This window comes from Heterocephalus glaber, unplaced genomic scaffold, assembly GCF_053883595.1.
Source record: "Heterocephalus glaber isolate CG9 unplaced genomic scaffold, H.glaber_assembly_v1.0 deba00001446, whole genome shotgun sequence".
Taxonomy (NCBI): Eukaryota; Metazoa; Chordata; class Mammalia; order Rodentia; family Bathyergidae; genus Heterocephalus; species Heterocephalus glaber.
The window spans coordinates 4,636,991-4,663,112 of NW_028258298.1; the positions used below are offsets into that span (position 1 = coordinate 4,636,991).

General features: G+C 42.0%; 1 long non-coding RNA gene across 1 annotated transcript; it reads left to right on the plus strand.

The window, feature by feature from the left end:
- The first annotated feature begins 9,058 nt into the window (after window positions 1-9,058).
- On the plus strand, window positions 9,059-20,831 carry LOC147827416 (uncharacterized). The gene is made up of 3 exons (XR_015452404.1): window positions 9,059-9,176; window positions 9,302-9,334; window positions 20,556-20,831. It is a non-coding gene; the product is annotated as an uncharacterized LOC147827416 (long non-coding RNA).
- The last annotated feature ends 5,291 nt before the right edge of the window (window positions 20,832-26,122 follow it).

Below are 26,122 nucleotides of genomic sequence, written 5' to 3' on the forward strand. Positions count from 1 at the left end.
GGTGACTTTAAATAGTACATTGGCATTGTATTTACAGATTGGAACATGTTACCAATTATGGCTTCCTTTACACAGAGAGCTGGCTGCTAAACACTTACCAGCATACCACTGCACCTAAACCAAACCTAAATGATAGGACGTCAGTGATACGGAAATCCAGTAGAGAACAGTCTAAGCAATGCAGAATAAACTTGGCAGGTTTAAGGAGCACAAAAAGCCCTGGGGTGTGGTGACATAGGGATCGAGGCACAGGACAACAGTGGAGTTTGAAAGAAGCTGGGTCATTTGGAGCCAGAGAGGCCTGGCACGGGACACCGGAGTTTTTATTTTTAATATAACAGTAAGTCATTGGAAGAGCTTAAGCATGAGAGTATCATACTCTGAGTCATATTTTTAAAACATTGGAAGAGTGATAGAATAACTCAATGAACTTTAGTGCTTATGAAGCAATGCACATAGATTTCTCACTGCAGCACGGTGTAATGGCAAAATATTTGAAGCAGCTTGAATGTCCATCAATAGGAAATAAATTATTAATAGTATATCCAAATAATGGCACTGCTCAATAGCTATTTAAAGATAAAGACAAACTTTACTTGCTGTTAACAAGATAGTTGTAATATATGTTAGGAAATGGAAAAAACAGTTGGTATAAACCAGAATCTTAAGGATGTTCTTTTTTGTGCAAAGGATGGGCACACAAACCATACTTTTAAAATATTTATTATGTAAGCACATTGCAAATTATCTAATAAGAATTATAAGAAACTAGTGAATCGAACTCTAGCTATCATATTTGAAGATCAAAATGATAAAAATGGCAGTTTCACTTAGTTTGGTTTAAGAGTTTCTATTTTATTTGAGATAATAGAGTACAATATTGTGAGGTGCATTTTTTGCTGTATGACCTTTCATAGTTTATTAAGCTATGAAAAAAGTTTTTTATTAAATATTTTAAAATTAGCTATAGATAGGGCAAGAAAAAAAGAATGGGAAATTCTTGCAGAAGTCACAGTTATAGTAGCTCCACTAAGCAGCTTTCCTGTTACTGGGACGCAATACCTGTCACCCACAACTCAAAGGAAGGGAGATAGAACTTGGCTCACAGCAACACAGGCTTCAGTCCACAGTGGGCCGGCTCCAAGGCAGAAACATCATGGTAGAAGGGCAGGGTCAAGCAAAGATGCTCAGTCCACAGAGGCTGGGAAGCAGAGCCAGAAATGGTGCCATAGATCACTGCTCCATGACCACTCAGATGCACCAAGAGCTCCATGAATCCCTTGGGCCACTTCCAACCTGATCAAGTTGTCACCATCAAGCTTAAGCACAGTAGCTGAAACCAGGGAAGTACTATAGCAGAAAGGAAGAGAAAGTGGACCTGAGGTATATTTAGGAGGTAAAGTTGGTAGGACTCACCATTAGATTGTATGCTCATGGCAATGTGATAAGGCAAAAGAAAAAAAGAAAAATACCCTTCATCCTCACATAAGCAATTAAATGTAGGTGTCTGAGCAACAAAGTCAATAGTGAGATGAAAAATAAAGACTGAAAAAGGAGCATATTGGTAGAGAAAATCTAAGTGCCGGGAAATGTGAACTTCAGAATTCTGTTAAGTGCCCAAGTGAATATGTTAATTAGAAATTCAAATAAACCAATCTGGGGCTCAGGAGAGGGTCCAGGGCTTTCCCCTATAAAGATGACTGTCATCCCAACCATGAGAAAAGAGATGAAGATATTTTTAATGAGCTTCTGTTGAATTTCAAGGTTCTCTCTATTTTCTAGTTCCTAAAACATCACAGAGGTTGCATGATGGATAAATCAAACAGGATGTCAGGGAGAAATGGGTAAACCAAGAACATTTGAACAAGTCTTGTGCATTGAAATGTCTGGTCCCCACATATTATATATTATTCAGGCCATGCAAGCCAACAAATGTCATCTCCAAAGTTGAGAGGAGAGGCTTTCAAGGGCAACACCATCAGAGTGGTGCCAAGAACAGCTCTCTACCCATACAAGGTCGTTCTGAATGTCAAGAGCTGCACCTGCCCCTGCTGCTTCCGTGGGAGGTGTGTAGGCACAGAGTAAGTTCAAATAGGGGCAAAACATTCTGAATTGAGTCTATTTTCCCCCTAAAACTAGAAAATCCAACTGTAAAAAATAACTCAAAAAGAAAGAGAGCTCAGTTATTGAAGGTGGCAAAACACTGACCTGGTCATCTGTAGAACAGGGAATAAAAGTGTAGGTGACAAAAACAAGATAAATGGAAGCATGATCAAAATAGAAAGCTTTTGTGAGATCTAATGATTGGGATTCTCTGCCTGGGATTCAGGCTCAGTACCCAGCAGGGTTTGAAGTGAGTTTGGCCGTGGGGGAAAGGAGCAGATCCTCTGTGCGACTGCACAGGAAGCATGAAAACATAGGCTCTGAACACATCAAGCATGCTCCTCTTCAGAAAAGATGCTCCCTGGGAGCTGCTGGAGAGTGTTGAGCTGTTAGCCTTGCATCTCGCTCGATTCTAAAAATGGATAATTAAATTCGCTCACTCTAATGAAATTCCCCCTGTCATTTACACTGCAGATATTGTGCATGGAGCCTTCGGGAGACCAGGAGGAGCCCGGACCTTTGCTGGAGATCAACTGTGGAGCATAGGACAGAACTGAGATGAGTCTCCCACGAAGAAAGGAAGGAAGGTGAACCTTGAGAGCATTCAGGTGAGAGACCCAGGACCACAACTGGGCAAAACCAGATCCAGGCAGCTCACATGCCTTAGATCCAGGGCTGTCCCCACTGAAAAAAATCTCAGGTAATTGCCAAATGTGTACTTCATTTGGTGCTATGAACATCTGGTCTCAGTTCACCCTGGAGAGAAATACACATAAATTGGTAGGTTAATAGCTCTCTTGTCTACCCAGAAATCCTCTCGAAAAAGAGACTGTGAGTGTGTATAAACGCATATGTTGTTCTCATCCTCACTGCTACTATTATTGGACCCATGACTGACAAGGAAGGAAGATGGTAGAAAACATTTGCAAAATGTGAAATATACATATATTTATTAATATACACTTGTGGTTTTTTGTTAAAAATTGGAAGCTTGGTACACTGACAGCTATGAAAACTCTTACAGCAAAAGGAAAAAATGAATTTCTGTTACTTCTCTGAATGTTATGAGACTGTCAAGGCCTTCAAGATTATCTCTGTGCTCTTAAATCGGTCTGTATTGGTATTGGTATTGGTATTGGTATTTGTATTGGTCAGTAGAACAGCATAGGCCCAAGAGAGTCTGGTTTCATAAACTTTTAGCTTCTTAACACTCCTTCAAGTAGTGAACACTTGCCACTGACCCTGCCAGGTAGTTTATAACAAAACTTTGTGATCCAAAGAGATACCAGCAAATGTACATTCATATTATAAACCTAAGATATGAGCAAGGGGTAGGTGGGGGAAGAATGAGTTAAAAGAGTGATCCTGACAGTAAAATACATTATTACCTAGTTATTCATGCATGCTTGGCTTTTCAGTTGATGAACTTTTCACACCAGAAGTGGGGAGACTCATCAACTTTCCCTCTTCATGTATCTTCTCCTAGCTTCTCTTCTGTCTCACCTAATTGTTTTGCACTCGACACGGACAGACATTGTTCTCATTTCGATGTTCTCTAATCTCAGGTGCCCTCGTCTGACTCTGAAACCTATTTTCACCTCACCCAGCACAACCTGCCTTTAGTTTCTGCACCGTTCCTCTAAGTGTGCATGAATGGGAAATTCCGTTCTTTCACAATGTGAGCCGCCTAGCCTCTTTCTTCATCACATTAGTAAAATCTTATTAGTTCCCTCTGCTTCCTTCAGTTGCCTCTTCTTTTCTCCTCTCCCAGTCACTTAAAAGAAATCTGAGGTCTTCAAAGTTTGTAGTTGGTGATAGCTATGACCAGCCCTTTACAGACCCTGGGGGGGGGGGGGGAATAGAATGCAAAGCAAAGACCACCCAGCAAAAACTACTCCAAATATTTCCACCTCAGTTTGAATTTTTTAAAAAAAATATAGAGTGAAGGGGAAACCTCCTGGGTGTAACCAATTTTGGAATATTTCATAAAATGTAGACAAAGCCTCTGGAAGGCTAAATAAACCTTGTAATTATTACCCAAGGCTTCTGCATTATTCAGGTAGCTCCTCTCTCCTGCGACACAATGCATTTGCATGCCTCCTTAGCCACCTTGGGAATTTAAGACCTTTAGAACATGAAGCTAACTAAGGCCTTGGACATCAACTCTCTGGTTTAACAACCATTTATTTGCAGGCTCTGTTGACATCACTCCCGTGTGACAAATATACAAAGGAAGAGACACAGTCAAGCACATGAAATATAAGATGATTCCATGTCTTAAGTACTTAAAGCCTATTACCAAAATAGGTGTGCTGTGTTGCCGTTATAAATACCATCCTTAACACCTTTTGATTCTTTTTACTCTGAAGTGTCCGACCTATTATGGAACAAAGAAAGGCCGCCTTTTAAATCTCGCTCACTTCGGCTTCCTCCGAGATGGATGTGCCCCCTCTGAGCTCAGCCTCACATAAAAGCTCAGTGGTGCTCCGCTGTAAATCTGTTTTACATCAGCTTTTATGTGAACCAGGCCTGGGCTGGGCTTCATCATCCTTTTTATTTTTTTTTTAACTAGGAAAAGAAATGTAGTCTCCTCTTAACTCAGATGATTTGCTTTGTAAATAACACACATTCACTGTCCTTTAGAGAATCCCCTTGGGAAGCCTAGGACCCTAAGTCTCCTGCCTGGCATGATGGTAGGAGTCCCTGGCTTATGGAGGTGCCCTTCTTGGGCCATCTTTTAGCTCTGTGCTATCCCTAAAGCAGTCAGGGTTTCTGACCCACAATGCTTTGCCTTCGTAGGCTCCTTGAGGACCTGAATCTATAGGGGCAGGCCACCAAAATCCTATGTTGATAGTAAGAAGAAAAGTTAGCATATCTATATCTCGAATCCACCATGGGGTCTCCACAGAAACATAGTGAAAATGTTTCCCTCATATTTTAAAATTGCTATTAGGAATTTTTGTTCTCTGATAGGATCATGTCTGTGTTTCTTGAGCAGTGGCTATTCAAATTCTGCCCTTAAACCACCAGTTAAAAGATGGGAATTAGATTTTTATCAATGGCTCTTTAATTAAAATTAAAGCTGGTAAAGTGGAAAGATCAATAGGAGGAGTGAGAATATTTGGGCTCATTGGTTGGGTGACTCAGGCCAGTCAGTTTGTTTCTCTGAGCTTCTCTAATGGAGAAGCTGTTGCCAGACAACCTGAGAGGTCCCGTGGGCTTCTTGAATTCTCTGGGTTGAATTTACTGTGGTTGTAGGTCAGCCTGTGCCTATCACAGTCCTCTGGGACCTCCAGTTCTCAACTAGGTTTCATTGGGCCCAGAGTAATGTTGCTTGGTCTCTGACAACTGAGCCCAGAAAATATTTCTTTTTGCTGATAGCTCACTATCCAGAACAGAAGTTCAGAAAACTTAAGGACAATTAGAGCAGAAAATCTTTTCTCTAGCAATAACCTGACATGTTGGAGAGGTACATACACATTCACCTCTGGTTCCTTTTAAGGAAAAAGAGAAAATTATAGAACTTTAAAAAACATCAAATACCATACACATAACAGTTAAGTAAAGAGGATCTTGGATATGAAGGTCCTCAACAAACAGCAAGTTTAATGCATCTCTTAGAGTCAGAAATTAGGGCTGACTAATGAACATGTAGCCACCACTTGCAAGGAGCTAGAGGGAGACATTAGTTTCATATGCTACAAGCCACTGGGCTGAGCGAGCAGGCACAGAGGAAGAGGAAATGGAAGTCCAACTTGAAACTATGGTGAAAATGGGGACAGTAAAAGGTTTTCATGTAAGCATGTTGGTACTCTTCATTCTGCCTCTGTCCTGTCCATCCAGAGTTCCATGACAAAGCTCCCCATTGTTCTTTTATAGTATTAAGCCACGATCACTTGGTACATGTGGAGAATTACAGAAGGGAAAGAGAAAGGCTAAAATTTGAAAAGAAAGAAAGAAGAAAGGACTTTGGGCCAGGGATTTAGCTCAGTGGTGCTGCTGCCTGCCTTGCAAGTGGAAGGTCCCGAGTTCGACCCCCAGTACCAAAAAAAGGACTTTGGAAAAAGACATGATTTAGAGAAATGTATAACTTATAAAGCAGAAGAGAACTGTTATCATCATCATCATCTTAAATTTAAGATGATATTTTGACCATTATGAGTAAGGGAGTAACAGGAGAATAAGAATGAGCTCATAAACATTAAAAGTACAGCTGACAACTTACAAATGCTATGACTAGAAAACAAAAGTTTTAGAAAAGCTTCCAGAATATGAAACAAAGCCAAAAAGTAAGAAATTCTGAGGAAGACAAAGAGATAAAGAGGAACAATTCAAGAGCTCTAACATTCAACTAATGAGGGAGGCAGGGAGAGAAAGAGGGAGAGGGAGAGGGAGAGGGAGAGGGAGAGAGAGAGAGAGAGAGGGAGAGAGAGAATTATCTATGAAAAAAGAGAATTTCTGCTTTCATGCTTCGAGGCATGACATTTTAGGCTAAATGACTTCTTAGGGTACCCAGAAAATCCATAGAAAAGCCATGCATCCAGACAGAGAGGATGCCTTCCAGAAGGCAGAAACAAGCAACCTGCAAAGAAGAAGCATCAAGCATGTGCCCCACCTGATTTCCAATTAGCAACCTGAGAGGAAAACAACAAAATGATTCTCTCAAGGTTTGGAAGGAATATAATTTTAATTCAGAGTCCTATGCTCGCCTGGACAATTAATCAAGTCTAAGAGTCTAATAAAGTCACATTTACCATGTAAAGACTAAAACACTGTACATTACTTGATGAGCACCCTTTCTTGGAAAATTGTTTGGGAGTGGATTCCATCATACAGATAATGCCAGACTAGGAAAATTCCTCCTGGCAGAGCAACAGAGGACATTCCATGGCCACCACTGTGCGGGGACCTAAAAAGTAATTAACTCATGTAGATCTGAGGAGGAGGAAGAGCTCCTGGAGGGGAGCAGGAAAAACGGGGGACTCACAGGACTAGATGGTTTAGCTGAAAGTTTGAAAAATACTTGAAGGCATAATAAAGGCAATCGTACAGCAAAAGAAAGCTATTTATTTCTCATGAAAGAAAAACTGTGTAAGAAACTCATATTCTAAAAGGGAACAGTATAAAAGGAAGATGATTCTAACCAACCGAGCAGGTGAGAAGAGAGAATCTACTGGACTTTGAATCCAGCAATCATCCTCCAGAGGGAACTTAATCCCAGCCTCCACTCTATGGGCTAGAGATTGAATACTGTTTCCCATAACCGCAATAATGTAAATAGTATTTATTAGTTTTCAACTTTCAAGAAAACCTGTGGGGAAAGAACAGAAGCCTTGTTTATGGCTGTAGATCAGAATATACTATAAATGATTTATCAATCTTACAGTGTAAGGGGAAAAGGGCATAATGTAAAAAGGGAAGAAAGAATAAAGAGTTAGGGCATCAATATCTTCCTCTTAAGTAGAGAATAGATTATACATACCATAAGAGTTGATGCTTTAAAAGTAAGGTTATAAATATATTTAAGTATATGTTTTTTAAAATGTTGCCTAATAGGATGGTCTAAAAATAATAGTACAAATTTCAAACACTGAAAGGGGTTATATATTGTGTGTGATGGGGGAAACATCAATAACCTAAATTTTACTATTCACATAAAACACAAATGAAGATTGGCTCCAATAGATGAGTGAATACATAGCATGCCCCTCGGGTCTCTTTGTGAAGCCCTGGACTAGAACATGGTTTCAAGCTCTGCTGCATAACACAATCACTTGGAGGGCTTTAGAAAGTACTGGTGTCTCTATCTCATTCTGCAGTCTCTGATTTAATTCCTTCTGGGTGGGCTTAGAGCATGAGGGCTTTGTAAAAGTCCCCAGGTGGTTGGATGGACAGTTGAGACAGAATCACTGTCCTGAAAGGCTAAAAAAGGATAGGAAATAAAAGACAGGAAGGTGGCCAGGGACTGCCCAGTTGCACTGTCAGCTGCTCTAGACTGTTTATTTTATTAATATGTGCCTACAGTATCTTGATTAAAATTGAATGTATAAGCACCATAAAGGTGGGCTTGATAACAGGAAACATCTCTGAGGTATAATCTCAAAGGAGGGCATGCTGATGTTTGAAAGCATAGGCTCTGGGGCAATGGTGAGTAGACATTATCTCATCATCTCTTCCTTGTTTCAGGAAACTGGACCGTAGGCCCCAGAGAAACTGAGCAATAGGGAAAAATATGCACTATGGAATACTACACAGGCTCGAAGAAGACCCTGCCATTCACAGCAACGTTGATGAACCTGGTCTAACACACTGAATGATGTCAGCCAGGCAAGCAAAAAAAAATGAGCTGTGATCTCACTTATGTGTGGATCCTAAAACAGATTCACAGAGGCAGAGAACAGGATGGCAATTGTCTGAGGCTTGGGATGGGGAAAGCAGAGATGTTGGTCAAAGATTAAAGTTCTGCTAGAAATGAGAAATGAGTTCTAGTGATTTACTACACAGCTTGGTGGCCAGAGCTTATAATAATGTACAGCTTACTTCAAAATTGCTGGCAGAGTACATGTTAAATATTTTTACCAGAAAAATATAAGAAGGTAAAGTGCTGGGTATGTTATTTAGATTGATTTAATCACTCCAAAATGAATTCATATATCAAAAAATCACATTGGAGCTCATAAATATGTAGCGTTACTATTTTTCAAATAAATCATTTAAAAGACAAAACTAGTGTGAAGCAGAGCTGGACTCCTAGGTAGCAGCATGTCTTTCTCCTGTGTCTTTCCTGCTATAACTATCTTCCTCTCCCACATTCAGTTTTCATTCTTCCCACGAGCGTGCTCTTTGCAACCTTTCTCCTTTCTGCCTCTCCTCACCTCAACTGCACTGACATGCTTAGTCTGTTTCAGGCCATGTTCTGTTTCAAAATCAGTTGACTGACCTTGCATTTGACTCTGTTCAGCCTTCCATCTCCTCTCTCCACGGGCTGGGAACCTCCATGGGGAAGCAGTTCTTTCAGCTATGGCGATCCCTCCACTTCTCAGAAGAAGAGAGCAGAGTGTGGGACCTGCCTGGTATTGTACTTCATTTTATGGAATAGCTGAGTTTACTGTTTTTCCTGGCAGTTTCTGTTCTTTGTTTCTTCTTTTCATTTATATCAATGTGAAGAATGCATATATCTCTATCCTTGTTTCCACAGCCAAGAAGAAATATGACAGGGCCAAAAACAAAGGTAAGAGATTTATAGGCCCTGAGAGATCCCAATTAATAGAAACCATGGGGACTATCGCTGCCTTCTCTTCTGAGGCCTCCAAACATGCAGCCTTACCTTCCCATAAAACAGAGAGAGTTGACACAGAAAATAAAATATCCACACTGGTGCTCAGAAAATGCTTTATGTGCATTCCCATGCCACGCTCTGTGTTTAAACTCCAGCTTTTTAGTATAATTTTAGCTTTAGAACTTAACATTTTTACTGCCTTTTTCTCCAAATAATCAATATTGATTTTTACTGTATCTGTTATAATCCTGACATTAAGATTTATTTTCTTGCTTTGCTTTGTGTGAGAGTGAAGTTTACAGGAGGAATATTTATTTTATTCTTTCAAGAAAGCTCATGGGATAATTATCTAGCCCCTTTGGCAAATCATTCAGCTCATATGGTATTGAAAAATAATCATTGACTTTGTCCCCTCATCAGATTGTAACAGCTTTATTGTTATGTCTGCCTTAACAGTCTGATAGTATCTTTGTAGGCAGTGGAACTGTTAGGCACTGAGAAACCCAGATCCATTTAGGCAAGTTCCTCCTTCGAGGTTTTCTCAGAACTCTGCTGTGAACAGTATGAAGCACAATGATGATCCACTTCGCAGACCCAATTTCTGTCATGGCCTTGTGCCTGTGTTTTCTCACTTGCAAAGAACCGACCATAAGTCTAGATGTAAGGTGTCTTTGGTGGTGGTGCTCACAGGAAACGAGAAACAGTGTGACAGAGGAAACAACACATGAAAAATACTCATCCTGCAGAAAGCACTTCCCCTTCATCACCAGTTTTGCTTTGGTCAATTACAGGCTAAAATATGAAATGGAAAATTCCAGAAAGAAATAACTTAAAAGTATTAAATCAAACACCATGATGAAATCTCTCACTGTCCCACTCCACCTTGCTCTAGATGTGAATCATCCCTTTTTCCAGTGCGTCCACACCATTTGTGCCATGTTAGTCATTTAGTAGCTGTCTTGGCTGTTGGCATGGCTGTCAGTGTGTCACGGTGCTTGTGTTTATGTGACACTTACTTTAACTTCATAATGGCCACAATGTATATGGATAGTGATGTTAGCAGTTTCATTAAGTGTATAGTTGTAACTGCTACATTTGGTTACTTTTGTTGTTAATCTCTTATAGTGTCTAATTTATGAATTAAAGTATTGTGGGGGTATATGCAAAGGAGAAAAATGTAGAATAATGGGGTTCAGTAATACCTACAGTTTCAGGCATCCATGAGAGATCTAAGACTGTACCCCCATAGAAGAGGGGTGACTAGTGTATTCAGATATTCACTATCACTTGTGCTGTGGGGCATTCACAAGTAGTTCAACCTCAGAGGATGCTGCAAGACATTGTGGACAGAGCATAAAACCAGAAGCCAGTGAGCTTGGGATTTATCCTTTTCTAGCAGTATGATGCTTAATAAATTACCTAGCCCTGAATGAAGCCCTGCTTTAGCTAGAGTAATGACACAGAAATATGTCTTATATATTGTTTGGTTTTGTGTGTTAAATAAATGATGTGATGGATACTGATTTATAAATGTGAAGTTATGTATAAGTATGTACTTATACAATGTCATAGTGAAGGAACTTACACAAAATCTCTAGGGAAACATTTGTTGGAATCCACTTATTCATTCATTTATTTGTGCAACAATATTTATTAAGGCTCTGCAAGAGGTGTCAAACACATTACCCTTCCTTTCATGGATCTCTAGGTTGTTGCAATAAACAGGCATTGGTTTAATAGTCCCACAAACAAATGTCACATGGCAGCTGTGATGAGCCTTGTAAGTGGTATATGATGCCATGAAAATCCATCATAAACTAGGGGTGGCACCAGTCCTGAGAACATGGGGAAGGAATCTAACTACTGAGATCAAGGGAAAAGCAATCAGGATAGAGGGAGCAGTGTAGGCAACAGCCCCACCCCTGGACAGAGTGCAAAAAAGCTAAAGAAACTGAAACAAAGCCAATGTTCCCACACTGGAAGAAAGTATTGTACAGTGGTTGGGATAGAAGCAGGAGATAGGTTAGGTAACAAATGGTAAAATGGCTATGTTTGTACCCAGTAATGGGTTCATGGTTCATTTGTGTTTTCATTTTCCAAGTTTTTTTTTTTTTTTGTATTAAAAGAAAAGACTAAAAGGTGCAAACCAGGAGGTAAGGAGAAATGAGGAAACACATGACAAAAGTCAAGTGACCACAGAATTGAGAGCAGAATGTGAGGCGCTTGGGCTGCAGGGGGAGCAGTCAGAGGGTAGCTGGGAAGGCAGGTTCTGTACTGCATCTTCTGTGAAATGTGGGATTTTCAGGTGCTGAGATGTGCTGGCATCATAAACGGACACTTTACATTTATCAAGAAGGGGAAACAAGACAAACGGAAACAAAACTAAGCCTAGTACAGTGGAAAATCACACTGAACTGGATGTAGCATCTTACTCCAGCCAATAATTCTGGCGTTTCATAGATGTATATCATTCTATGATCTACTAATCTCATAAACAAAGAAATCTTAAATGCTAAAAGACAGTTACCTGTCTTAAGGGATCTCACAATTCTCCTACCGTCCACAGCTGGGCAGGAAGCTGAGAGAGGCCTCTAGGTCCTGGGGCTCCTGGCTGCAGGCCCTCTTGGTACTGGTTCTGGTTCTGGTTCCAGTGGTGCTTCGGGTCCTTTGGGGAAGTTATCATAGCTCGCTGACACGCTGTTGCAGGTGACCTGCCTGGCTCCTAGCCTCTGACTCTGACACTCGATTAGCAGAACCGACACTCTGTAAGGCATGCTCAACACTGGTATGATTTAACATTAATAACTGGCTTTCAAATATTTATTACAATGGCTGTTTTAATAAATATTTCATGAACACTATTTTTTCCTTCAAAAACTCTTGTTGCCAGCTTTGCTGCCTTAATTTGCCTTAATGAGGATTTTTTAAAATGCAGTGATAAATTGCTTCCATGCCCATGCAAGGAGGCAAGAGGGCTCTTCTTACACCTCAGTCACCTGGAACAGCCAACCAGGAAAGGGTGAAGATCCAGCATAGAAAGGGCCCAAAGGAGGGACCAAACCACAGTGGCTTAGCTGCACCTCAGCCCCAGCCAAGGAGGGAAGGAACACGTCAGTAACGAAAGTAACGAGCCCCTTGAACAAGCTGCTGCCACATGGAGTGTGGATCTTTGTAAGAAATCCAGGGACCGTGCCAGTGGAGGCAGAATCCCAGAGCAGCCCTGCTTGAGGGGAAGGAGAGACTGGAGCCCTTCTGGGGTGCTGCTGCCTGATGAATGCTCCAGAGGGAGAGAAGCAGCGAGCCAAGGGGCAGGAGGGGCTCTCTCCCTGACTTCTGGCTCTTGCACCATGGATTTCTGGGTGCTGAGGACCCTCTGAGTCACAAGTGCATGCAGAGCTTGCCAGGGGCTGCCCCTGTCTTGCCCCACTTCTGGAACAGCTCATTTGGGTACTTCCGAAATCTGGACACTTTCGGATCCATGTGCTCTTCCATGTGGAAAGTGCATCTTGCTCTCCCTAGAAAGCTGCTTTAAAAGGAGGGTGAGGGTGTGTAAGAATGAGAGATCATGGAGCAGCGGGGGTGGTGGGGGGTGGGCAGCACTGTCCACTGAGGTCTGGATTGGGTCCCTTTGCAAGCCAGGAGCCAGCATGCAGGCCTGCTATCTGCTGACCCTTGTATTCCAATGGTTTCATTTTGCCACTCCCTCCACAGCCCCACTTGCCCACTGTAGTAAGGCTCACTTCCCATGCACTTGGGCACACTATGTAAAGGTAACAGAGCTCTTATTTCCATTGCTTCTCCTCAGTTCTGGTTCATCACCTTTCTTGGCAGGACTTGAGCATAACCCTCCCTACCCCACCTTGCAACTGAGAGACATAGTCCCCCTGTATTGCTCAAATTCATGGTCCTCCTTGGACTGGGAGCCTTGTCCCATCTCCATGGCCCAGGACAGACACATTCCCCTAAATGGCAGGCACCCTGACTGCTGCCCTCCATCCCCCACCACTACTACTTAGTGAGGGCTTCTTCAGAACTGTGTTCGCCTTTTGCAGCTGTGCCTCTCAGGACACCACCACAGCTACCTCACTCCTCCAGACCCTATCTCATTCCAGTGTTTAAGTCTCCTGTCCTCTAATTCCAGCACTTCACCACCTAGCTTCTGTTACCTTAACTGACTGCAAATGTTATGTGTTATATTGAGAGCAAATGCTTCTTAATCTTTATGTTCACTGCCAAGTTCCAGAGATAATCTAACCTGTATTCTACTGGAATGGAAATCCCTGGAACTGAGCAGTGTTCAGCCTGCATGGCTAAACATGGCAACCCTGCTCTCCAGCTTCCCCAGGTCACCAAGTTTGCAGAGCTGTGGCTTCCACTAATCCACTCAGAAAGGTCTTGACCCTAAACAGAGAAGACAATTAAGCAGGACAAGCATTTTGTGCACATTTATGATGTTCTGGGCCACACACTGTGGACAAAAGAGGAAAAAGATGTACAGGATCTAAAGACATAATAAAGTTGGTTGATTTTCTTGGTGTCATGTTCTCAGGGGACTGTGAATCAGGGCACTTAGCCAAGTCTATAAAGGTGGCAAGGGAGGAGTAGAAGAGGGGATACCTTACCTAACTCTTAAATTGACCAGAGTTAGCCATGTGATGAAAGTCGTGGACTGCAGATGTCAGAGGCAGGACTGCAGAAGCAAAGCACATGAGCACAGGCACTTCCACCCCCCATCATGCCCCTCATCGTGATTATGTGATTATGTGTTAGTGTAGATAGAACATAAAATATGAATCAGAAAATGACAGGATGAAACTGGAGAGTGAATAGTTACATCTCACAGGAGCTTATTTACATTGTTTAAAAAAACTCCTGGGCTGTGGGTGTGGGTCAGGGGTAGAGCACTTGTCTAGCATATATAACACCCTGGGTTTCATCTCCAACACAAAAAAGAAAGGAAGGAACAAAGGGAAGAAGGAAAGGAAGGGAGGAAGGAAGGAAGGAAGGAAGGAAGGAAGGAAGGAAGGAAGGGGAAGAAAGGAAAGAAGGAGAGGGAGAGGAAGAGTTAGAGAGAGAGAGGAGATTCTGTCTTATCCTGCAGGCAATGGGGAGCCACAAGGAGATTTAAAAAGGGGAATATGATTATGTTTTTGTATTAAACCATCCATCACTCTGGCAGCTCTGGAAAGAATAGATTTGAACAAAACAAAATAAGGTATAAAGCCCAATCAATTGTCAATAAGAGGGTAATTTTATGTACAGAAGATGTTAAAGCCTTTAACTATATTAACATAGACAATATATATTGAGTGCTTGTTAAGTGCCAGATACTATTGGAAGCCCTTAAAAGAATTCCATATTTAATTTTCCCAACATCTCTATCAGAAGGCACTATGAAGATTTCTGCTTTACAGAAGAGAAAGTGAGGTGAAGGAGACAGATATGCCCATGGCAACACAGCCAAAGACCCTTTAGGACTGAAACCCAGGGGAAAGACTCTAGATTTAAAAAGTCTCTGAGATGATTTTTCAACCATAGGCTGAGGATGGAGTGACAGGTGCAGTCATGAGGGCATGAGATTCCTAACAAACAATTTAGGGGAAAATTCAAAGCCCAGGGAGAAAAATCAGGAATGTAGCTTGGAGCCAAGCTCTAAAAAGTCTGCCATGATAAGGCAGTAATGATGTGAAGCCAAAGTACTGGGGAGTGGCCTCAGTCAGAGATACATTTCTGGGCATCATCCACATGTCCCTTGGAGCTGCGGCAGTCAAAGACAGGTGGCTAACTGCAGCACATACCTGTATCCTGCCTGAGCCTGTGTGAGTGTAATCAGGGGCCAATTCTGACTCCCAGCTTTAAGGAGTGGTGGAAAGAGACCACACACACAAGTGCTCCACTTTACCCATTGCAAGCAGCAGTATCTCCTGCCTTCTTGGCTCAGTGGTGAGGGCAGCAGTGGTCATTCCCAGGCTGATCCCTGACTGAGTCTTCTCCAGGTCATTCTGCTGACTCTCTTTCCTCTGGCAGCAAATGGAGGAGTGAATAATGACTGCATTGCTAGCTCCCACAAGCCAGTGTCAGAGAGACTGGGTTCTTCCTCATGAGAGGCTCCCACTCTTTGCAGGAGTTATTTAAAAAGTTTGAGGAAGACTCACTTGATGGAGTAACAGAATAGAAAGGCTGAGTGAGGTGGGCATAACCCTCCAGGGGTGGGGACTCTACTTCTTGTAACTACTCTGGCTGTGTCTCCACCGAGCACGACAAAGGTGATTGGAAAGCCAGAACAGCCCTGATGACAGGGCCTTGATTATAAAGGTCTTGCAGAGGAGCACTGCTGTGCCACTGGTCTCTTCTGATAAACTTAGTATGTGTCTTGGGTTAACAGCAGTGCATGATTGTGACTTTTGATTCTAACAAACACAAAGGAAGAGTCAGCATAAGCTGTGAGAGGTGGGGGTAGCGATTGTAGGGGGATAGACTCTAGCGGGGTCTTCCCAGATAGCAGTAGGCCTCCTGGCTAAGCTCCTGGGAACACCAGGTATGGACTAAGGGGACACGGTCAGGAGAGAGCTCAGACAACAGCCAGGAGAAGATTGTCAGAGGAAGAGAAGTCTGAAAGGAAGGAGCAGTTGCATAGAAAGGATGGAGCATGCCAGAGTCAGTATCGGATAAACCAAGTCTGGTTTGTGCAGGAGATGCTGAGGAGGTAGCTAGTGATGTATCAGAGCAATGCTAACCAGACTGCGGGACAATGAGGAGGTGGAAATGAGTTACACACTATTACATTTGGTTACCAAGGGTCAGAAAGAAATACCACCACTGCTGAAGGGAGATAATATTTAGGAATGATGATTTATACAATGAGGATACATTAATTTCCTGGGACTGATGTAATAAGTTTCCATTAACTTAGTGGTTTTTAAAAATGAAATGGATTATTTAGGATTCTAGAAGCCAGAAGTCCTAAATCAAAGTATTACAGGGCCAGGCTACATCCATAGGCTCCCGGAGAAAATCCGATCCTTGCCTCTTCCACTGCCTGGTCACCATGGTGGTCTGTGGCTCAGGGCTGCAACACTCCAATGTCTGTCTGTGTCTTCACCTTCTGTGTGCCAGTCCCCAAGCTCCCTCTGCTCCCCTCTAGAAGGTCACTTGTGATTGAATTTAGGACCCACTTTGATATTCCAGGACAAGTTCCTCTTTTCAAAAAAAATTAATGTAATCAACCTTTGTCATATAAGGTGATATTCACTCTTTTGGCCTATAAAATAATAGTCAAAGATTTCAGGGATTAGGAAGTGAAATATCTCTGTGGAAGGCCATATTTTGCTGCCTAACCCAGGGAGAGCAGTATAATTCTAGGCAGAGGTGAAGAAATCATCAGGAAGAAATTGTTATAGAAATAGGAAGAGATGAAATATTGAACCAAAGTTCTAAAGAGTTGAGAAATGTCAAGAGAAGGAGCTGACCACTCATCGAAGGACTGATAGGTGGTGTTAAGTTTGGCTAGCATGGATTGTGGGTTACATGTTCAATTTCTTTCTGATTGTTGACCCAAGATAGGCATAGGAGCCATGTGTCATTAACTCAGGATTAGGGTTTTGCTTGTAAGTGTGTTGCCTGCATCACACTCAGAAAGTGTTCCTTGCCAGCAAAGGACAGGTATGGTGGGCCTGTGGGCACTGGCCCTCTCAGTGGTATAGCAACATAGACCAGATTGCCAGCCTTGCCAATTGTCACTGTCCTCATTACAGAGAACACATACAAGAGGCAAAGAACACAGGACACCAGAGTCTGATGAGGAAGGAGTATTCGCAAGGAGAAAGAACTGAGTGCAAGAACCAGCTCCTGGAGAGTGGGGAAAGGTCAGGGGCAGGAGGAGGTGTCCAAAGCCAGGGCAGCATAAGTCTCTGCAGGATGCCCATGCAGGGGAGACCAGCCGTGCCCAGAGTTAAGCTGAACCTCAGGGGCAGAGACTTGCTGGTGGCAGATTCCCTGTGCTCCACATGCTCCAGACAGCTGCATTCAAAGGACATTTTTAAGTTCCCTCTACTATCACAGACTGCTCACCAGGTGTAAGTTCTCGGGCAACTCACTCCATCTCTTTATGCCACAATTTTTTACCAATAAAATAAGACATAGAGTAACATGATAGATGATAGCTGCTAGCTACTATTGCTTGTGGCTGGGACTTAGAGCCTCGGTATTATTCATGTACCACATTGTGTTGCTTTTGCAACAAGTGGGCTGTATATGGACAGTAGTCTCAAAAGATAATAATATAGCCTCGGTGTGTGATAGGCTGTACCACCTAGGTCTGTGTCAGTACACTCCAGGACATGTGCAAAATGGTGAAATAATCTAATGATCCATTGCTTGGAACATGTCTCATCATTGAGCAATGCATCATTGTACTACAGAATCTACTGAGGTCTTCTCCCCTTTTCAGAGTCCACATTTTTCATTTTCTCAAAACCTTGCACTCTAGTTTTTGAGTGAGTGGGCTGCACCGTCTACTCTCAACTCTAACAGGATAATGTTGCTCCCTATAGCTAGAAAGGGGGGCCCATAGCACCCCATGGTCCTGTTGTTACCCCTCCCTTGGCTTCAAGTCAGAAGGCTCTGTTTATTTTCCTGGTAACAGCCTCCTCTTGCTGTTCCTCTGCAGCCCAGGTATCCATACATCAATTTTTCCAGATGCTGGACAATTTACGTAGTCCTGCTCAGTATGAAAAATATTTCCCCAGTGTTTACCGACCTCTGGAAAACCTGGCGTTTGCAAGCCTGCCAGCCAATCACCAACACTTAGCTGAAGATGCAGGGGCCTTTAATAATCTTTGTCCAAACATGGGAAGAACGGCAACCAGCAGGGACAGAATTCTTGCCTGCTAAATCCAAGGAAGTCATGCAATCTCTCACCTGCTGAGATCTGGATGGGCACCTCCAAGGCAGCATTGTTAGTCTGTCTTTCTGGGAGATGAGTTCCCAGGAGGTGGGGAGATGTCACCAGATGAATGAGGGGGACTCCCAGCTGAAGTGGGACCAGCAAGGAATAAACAGTCTTCTGAGAAGGAAGTTAGATGTGCCTGCTGACAGAGGTAGGGTGCTCTTTTAGTGCAGGGGCAGGGCTAGCTACTGGAGCACTGTGCTCACAGCCATGTTACTCAAAGTGCAGCCCATGGGCCAGCAATGCTAGTAGCACTCAGGGACCCAGGAAGTACAGACTCAGCCCCCGGTGCTTGCGTCAGGATCGGTGTTTTAACAAAATTTCAGAGCTCCATATGTGCAACACCATTTTCCAAAGCACTGATTTATGCAGCAAGTAAAATGACTATCCCCTTTCCCACCATGAAATATATTCTCTCATTAAGTTCTGCTGCAGATGCCTGGTACTTATATATTAATCAGCCCTCAATGAAGACTTGAAATTTTTAAAAAGAGGTTGCAATATGGAGTCATTATTGTGACAGAGCCCCATTTCCACAGCCTACAGCATCTTCTTCAGGCCTTCTGGGAATGACTGAATCAGGGCTCATCCACAACCTTGGTTTCTCACCCACAGGGCACTGTGGTACCCTACAACAGCAGCACTCACAAGCAATGCTTACTACGAGCCCATGTGTTCATTTCCTTATTCACCAGAGCTATGAACCATCCCAGAGGCACAAGGAAACATTGATGTTAGGGAAATGTCATCAACATGTCACAACACCTGCCTCTTCTCATGTTGGTGACAGTCTCCAGGCGTGGTCCATGGCCTCCCATCCTAGCAACTTAAGGATACCCTATCTCAAAATGAAAAATAGAAAAAGCCTGGGGCTATAGCTCAGTGCAAAGGTTCTAGATTTAATTCTTAGTGCTGTAAAAGGGTGTAGTCTTTAATTCTAATGTGCAAGAGATTAAATGTAATCTTAGATTCCCAAACTATTCCTTATGGGGTATTGATTTTTCATCTTTCAACCCTAGTACCTAGGTCAGTGCATGCTGTCTTAGTGTTGACTCTCCAGTTCCTGGGAGGTTGAACACTATGACCTTACACCAAATGTCTATATGTGCCTAGCACTGACTCAGTGTCTGTGTCTGTGTCTGTCTCTCTCTCTCTCTCTCTCTCTCTCTCTCTCTCTCTCTGTCTCCCCTTGCTTCCCTCCCTCTTTGCCTCCTTCCCTCCCTCATGTCACCATCTATGTGTGTGCCTACTTACCAGTTTCCACAAGTGCATATTCCTTCTAACTACCCCACCAAGTAGGTAGGCATTGTCTCTCTTTCCCAAGTTCAGGCAATCAGCTGAGCTAAGCAGGTTGTTTGGCTCCAGGGCTAACATCCTTGCAAAATTATTTTGCCTCCCAGATAGAGGGCCAAAGGGATGGTGAATGAATGGGGAAAAGACATATTAGGGCTCCTTAGCAATGTCTGCTCTTAAAAGCATCACCCCGAAATACATTTGAAGGTACAGGATTAATTTTACTGTCCTAACAAAGACAGCAGTAGCTGGCATTGTCACCCTAGACATGCTTCTGGGGCTAGGTCACTTCTCTCCAAAGGTTGCTCCTCATGCCCTTTAATGTGAACATATCTTTGGGCATAGGAGGAAATAAGCAGATTAGAATTCAGCACAGTCTTTTCAGCAAATGCTCAACTCCTGCTAGGAGAATCAAGCTATGAAAATTAAAAACAAAAGCAAAGATCAAAACTCAATTTCAACGTCAAGGTGAAATCTAGGACTTGCAGTTTCTCATCACCAGCTTTGCTCCACCTGGTTTGAAAAGTCCAGAATGTCCCATGGCACCTGATTAAAAGTTCCTTTTTGGGGGTTCCCCCCTCTGGCCTTCATCTTTTTTGGTCTGAGCTGACACCAGAGACAATTAGGGACTGTATAATCATTGCTGCTGGGGCTCAGCTTCTCCATACAGCATCCTCAGAAGGGACTGATTATCATATTAAGCATCTTTCACTTGACAAAATCAGTGAGAATGTTTCCCTCCATTTCCCCAGAACACAGACAAGAGTGTCAAAAGGGAGCGCCAATGGGAGCCGCTGAAGAGGACTAAATTGTCAGAAACTTCTCTTTATCTTCCAAAGCATTTCTTTCCTTTGATGTTGAAATCTCCTTTGTCTTCCTGTGTTTTATTTATTTGTTTCTGATTTCTTCTTCTTTTTTTTCACTGTCATTCAGAGCTGCTGTCTTCCACAGAGTTCTGAACCTGCCAATGTCAATTGGAAGTGTTGGCCCCTCTCGGGAATCTGAATTGTCACCTGACTGAAGCCCTGGAACTGGACCTGCCCATCAACTTGAATCTCACCAAAGGGACCTAAAGATCTCACTTGTGATTGGCAGCTGGCTTGAACACTGGGTCTTGTTCACCATTGTGATAAACAATCAAGAAAGAAAAGCAGTCCATAAAAACCAACTTTGTAACAAGTGCTACAGTGCTCTCTGACTTTAGAGAAAGTAAAGTAGAGATTTTGATCAATTATCTAAGTAATTCAAGCCCCAAACACCGTTTTCCCTAAAAACACTAAAATAATTGAAGAATTGAAGCCAAGGAGGCTTTAGGGGTGATCTATATCATTAACATCCTTCATGGCCTCAACTTTTCCCTAACTCAAGATGGAGTCAGAAAGCCCCCTGGGTGTGGAAACAAAGGGAGTAATTCATCAAGTGCCTCCTGGCTCTAAGCAGTACCCAGAGGGTTTTGCATACCTTGCATCATTTAAGTACCATCACGTTCTTCTTACGGACAGTGATGCATTCTGACAAATGTGTTAGTTGGAGATTTCATAACATCCCAGAGTGTGTTCACACAGACCTAGTTGGTCCAGGCCACTCTCGCCGTGGTCTCTTCATGCAGTCTGGAAAGGTGGTAAAGATAGTTGTATTATGAGGCTGCTAGCCTCATGTGACATACTTCTCTATAGTAGACTTTTTCGTAAGTAAAAGGAACACACTGTAAATTCAAGATGAAAAGTATAGTAAGTATATAAACCAGTAATATGATTATTATGAAGTGTTGTGCTCTGTACACAATTGTTTGTGCTGCACTTTAATACCACTGGCAGTGTAGCAAGCTTATTTAATCTGGAGTCCCCACAGCTGTGAGAGTAATGCATTGCACTAAGATATTGCCTTATGACAATTATTATGTCACTAGATGACAAGAATTTTTCCGGCTCCATTATAATCTTATGGGACCATCATCCTATATGTCGCCTGAAATGACTGAAATGTCATTAAGAGGGACATAACTGTACATACACTAAAATCTGGGCCTTTCCCTGCTGATTTGAGAATAGTGATTCATTCAAAGGATCACAGATAAGCATTAAAGGAATTGCAATTTTCACTCTTTTAAACTACGTAAATTGGGATCCAGTTCATAGAGAGAGCAACATTTCCTAAAAACAGATAAACAACCTTGACTCTCAATTCAGCTGTCTTCTGCCCTGCAGCCACTTTGGAGCTCTTCTCTAACCCCACCCCCCCCTACTCCCCTCAGACTCCCCTGAAGTCCCTGCTCTGGACTATGGTCTTTTGTTCCTTTCTCTGCTACCTCCCACTTCTCTAGCCACATCTCTCTTTCCTCCTTCCTTTGATTCTACATCACAAAAACTGTAGCACCAGCTGTCAAAGATGGAATCATCACTATGATGAAGAAGGAAGGGAAGCTGTGCAGACTTCAGACAAAGACAAAATTTTCCTCATTGGATTAGAGCTGAGTGGATTAGGAAAAGGAAAGGTTGGGAATACTTGTATGATAATGAAATTTGTATCTGTCTCACAAGCTGTGTGACAAGTTCAAGAAGATATTATTTCTATTCCATGGTGAGAAAATGGAAGCCCAAGTGGCTCATCTGAGGTCACAGACCTAAGCGGTGATAGGAACTGAAGGTAAAATCTGTGTGACAAAAAAGCCCAGCATTTTCTCACCAAGTCACAAGTCTCTCATGGAAGAGTTAGATGAATCTGAGATGCTAACCATGCAAAGCAGTGAGACTCTTAGGACCATCTGAACCAGATGTTACTACAGGTGGAAAATATAACCAAAGAACATTGCAATTCACTCCCAGTTGGCTTATGACTCACCAATATTCTTTCATCCCTATCCAATCCAAGCTCACTAGTTCTTCCTAATCACAGGTAAGTCTGATTTGGCTTTTCTTAACATGCACCAATTCATCTGCCTAATAAACATTAGTTCAGTTCTTACCATGTAGAAATCATGTGTGGAGGTGATCAAGAAAATAGAAATACAGTGTGATTCTTGCAGTAAGAGTCAAGGATGACAGTGTAGTTGAGGAGACAAGCATTTAAACAATTAGGACTGTGAAAGATGGTAAAAGAAAAGGGGGGAAAAGCACTCACCTGTACTGAGTTGATCGGGTAAGACTTCAACAAAGACAAAGCATTCATCACTACTCTTGGAGACTCGGGTTCTACTACTTTTTAAGCAGTTTATCTTAGTTTTTGAGATTACCTAGAGTAGTCCTCAATTTTCCCACTTTACAATTGTGTTCTATCTTATCCCCAAAGAAGTGTTAAATTCATCAAGTCCCCAAATCACATACTGCAGTCATGAATCACATGGTAAACTCACATTTCTTTGACCCCTAGACAATGCAGTTCTATTAACACTAGCATGATGTAATAAATACTTTTTGAGCACCTTTTGGGATACAATCATGAGTAAATAAAGATATAGCCTCAGGCTTCATGGAGCTTAAAGTCTTTTGGAGGAAACAAACACTAATCAAACATTTGTGAAATGTGTATAACATTTTGTATACATGATGGTAAAATTTCTACTGTCTGCAAGACCACAAAAGAGAAGGAGATGACCAAGAGGAGAAGGAAGAGTATCTAGATGTTCCAAAGAATCAGTGCTGGAGCCAATATCTAAAGGAGTAAGTGGGAGAAGAGATCATGGCAAGTGGGAGGAACAAAGTCCTAGGAGGTGGAAGGCAGGAGTAGAGCAAACCAAGAGGCTCAGCAAACAGCAGTGTGCTTGGCACCGAGAGAGCTGAAGCAAAGGGCAAGATGATGCCTGGGAGGCCAGCAGAGAGGCCACAGCGCACAGAAACCGAAAGCAGGTTAGGTCTATCAGTCTCCACCTCATGAACAATGCAAACCTTCTGTACCTTGGAAGGCACCACTAGACCTGCATTTTGAAAAGATCACCTGGGATTCTACTTGGAGAACAAATTGCAGACTGTCAAAGAGCTAAAGTGTGAGACAAGTGACTCTTGTGCTAAGCCAGGGGGGCTGGGAAGGGTGAGAAGAGCAGCAGGCTTGGAATCTTAAAATATGGCTCTGGCTTTAAGGTCTTCCCTTGGTTAGGAACGGAAACCTGAGCAAGGGACTCATCTCTGAGTTTCCTGGCCTATAAAACTAGGGAGGATCCTTTCTACCTCCTACCCAGGGTGCTTTTTAAGGATCTAATTAAATAATGGAAATGAAAATATGAAATGTACTAGAACTTGAATAGCAGTGAAGCAATTAAAATATATTTAATAGCAACCTACTGCTCTAACCCTGAGCATTCAAATGTATAAGCCCACTAAAAAGAATTAAAGCCTAAAAAATTGTAATTTTGTATAAATTAGTGTGTCTCCTGTGAGATATCAGAGGGAGGAAATTGGAAAGAATATTGTTCAGGGAAGAGAGAAAATAAAGCAAAAGAAAAAGGAAGATGTGGGAGTGACGGAAAGAAAGGCAAAGAGTGGGGGACAAAGAGAAATTATTCTAGAAGCATTTTCATTTAGCAATTTAAAACAGAGAATGGGAAAAGTGAGTAAGTCCAACATGTAAGCATGAAGAAAAAAGTCAAGGGCACATTTTCGTTCTCTACATGCCTTTTTTTTTTTTTTTTGCTCCAGTTCCATTATCTCATGGATATATTTATGAATAAGAAGGCTATCTTTTTAAATGAGCAATAAAGTTATTTACTTTCTCTTCTTAAAGAGTTTTCTCCATTTTCTGCATTTCCCCTGCAAACTTTTGCATAACATAATTATCCAGTTGATAACATTCTCATAACCAGAAGGAAGAAAAGCCCTGAAAAGAAAGACTCATTTTGAATTTTCAGAAATGCTGATTTCCAGACAATATAGGATTTCTTATTTCTCTCCTGCTCTGCAATTATATAGGAACTTCTTAGCTTTTTAAATAATAAATTAATTAATCCTATTATTAACCTTAACAAAAAAATTCTACTGAAACCATTTTTAAACTTTTATAATGAATGGGGTATCTTGAATTCACAAAGTGCTTGAAATATGGAGCCAAACTTCCCCCAGTATCCAGAGCAAGGTTTTCAAATCACTACAATTCTGACTGTTACCTTGGGTATCTAGTCCCCAGCAATCTCTCATCTCTTTATCCAGTTGGCTTCCTCCCAATGATGGCTTTGTTCCTAGAACTTTCACTCCACACAGCATGGAAAATGCTTCTGAGAGCTTGAAGAGATGGGCTCCAGCTCCCACTGCCAAGCCCAGCCATGCCAACTGTGTATGAATCCACGGCAATGGAGTGAGCACAACCTGCCCTTGGACTTCCTTTCCTTCCAGCTTCTCTGCTGGTTTCCCAAGCTGTAGCAATCTCTCTCCCACAATGACCGAGTCACCTTGAAGCAGAAACACACTGGTGTCTGAGTTCTGCAGCAATGTGATTGAAATTATCCTGCCAGCCTGGCAGATAATTATCTTAATAAGAAATTTTCTTTGAAAACATAGATTCTACAAACTACCTCTTGATCTCCAAACTTGAACCAAGCAAACAGCTCCATCTCAAAATATGATCTTAGAATGAAATTAATATCGATTATGAGGGATAAGAAATACTGCATAGATGATAATAAAAATTATTTTAGATTAGAGGGTTGGGAAATAAGATAAGAATAAAAATGAAGTATTAGGAAAGCACTATAAAATGACAATAAAGTCCAGTGTTGCTAAATCACTAAGTTAATTAATAGAAGAATCTAGGTGGATATATTAAGTTACTACCAAATTATGTGACCTGTTTTTGAAAATGTTCAACAGATTAGAAAATTGAGGCAGTTTGAAGACAGGGATATGAGGACAGAAGGCTGGATGCCAGAAAATAAGATTGAACTACATTAAAATTACTCATTTACTAATCAGTCTACTTGACACGTATTTTGTATGAGCCCATTATGTGCAAATGTGAGTGTAACATTGGAGAAAAAAAGAACAAACCACTGTCTTCAAGGTACCCACAGATAAACTAGAGGACGCTGCAACAGAGCATGATTAAACCAAGAAAATGCTACAAAGAGGATCTAAAGAAGGGATAGTTTCAAAATCAACTAGAGGAATCAGGAAATTCCCAAATACCCACATAACCACCTACACAATAATGGGAGAAGTAGGTGACCCCTGTGTGTATTTTGGGTTTGTTCTGTTAACGGGAATTCACAGTTTGGACCTGCTCCTTCATGGAGGTAACAGGTAATTCCTGATGAATGTTGTCCAGACAGAACAGATGCCTCAGGCAAGACTTTAGAATACAGAAAGCAAGAGATAGGTGCTGAACTGGTACCCAAACAAGTGACAAGTTCAAGAGCAAAATCAAAGCCATTCTTCCCTACCTGTCACTGATTGTAGAGAGGATTCTGTGAACTCAAGGGAGTAAACCATTGATTTCCAGATTCCGTAAACATATATTATTCTTTATTAACAGGGGGCTTTTCATCTGAGAGGCAAGCTGTTTTCATTCATATCCTG